Here is a 714-nt window from a genome sequence, read left to right on the forward strand (position 1 = left end):
GGTTTTGATTAGATCAGAGACCATGGTTGCTAAGTCAGAGGGGTTCTGCTTAGAATTCTCTGTCTGTTGCTGAGAAGATGATGGAAAAGGCTTGCCATTGCTAAACCTGTTTCTTCCACCATTATTGTTGAAACCTTGTTGAGGTTTCTCTTGATTCTTCCATGAGAAATTTGGGTGATTTCTCCATGAAGAATTATAGGTGTTCCCATAGGGTTCTCCTAGGTAACTCACCTCTTCCATTGAAGGGTTCTCAGGATCATAGGCTTCTTCCTCAGATGAAGCATCCTTAGTACTGCTTGGTGCATTTTGCATTCCAGACAGACTTTGAGAAATCAAATTGACTTGTTGAGTCAATATCTTGTTCTGAGCCAATATGGTATTCAGAGCATCAATCTCAAGAACTCCTTTCTTCTGACTTGTCCCATTGTTCACAGGATTCCTTTCAGAAGTGTACATGAATTGGTTATTTGCAACCATTTCAATTAGCTCTTGAGCTTCTGTAGGCGTCTTCTTCAGATGAAGAGATCCTCCAGCAGAGCTATCCAAAGACATCTTGGATAGTTCAGAGAGACCATCATAGAAAATACCTATGATGCTCCATTCAGAAAGCATGTCAGAGGGACATTTTCTGATTAATTGTTTGTATCTTTCCCAAGCTTCATAGAGGGATTCACCATCCTTCTGTCTGAAGGTTTGGACTTCCACTCTAAGCTT

At 40.8% G+C, this 714-nt stretch overlaps 1 non-coding gene across 1 annotated transcript; it reads left to right on the top strand.

Annotated features, from left to right (window-relative positions):
- The first annotated feature begins 606 nt into the window (after positions 1 to 606).
- On the top strand, positions 607 to 714 carry LOC130978690 (small nucleolar RNA R71). The gene has a single exon (XR_009086309.1). It is a non-coding gene; the product is annotated as a small nucleolar RNA R71 (small nucleolar RNA).

Source organism: Arachis stenosperma, chromosome 4 (genome assembly GCF_014773155.1).
Source record: "Arachis stenosperma cultivar V10309 chromosome 4, arast.V10309.gnm1.PFL2, whole genome shotgun sequence".
NCBI lineage: Eukaryota > Viridiplantae > Streptophyta > Magnoliopsida > Fabales > Fabaceae > Arachis > Arachis stenosperma.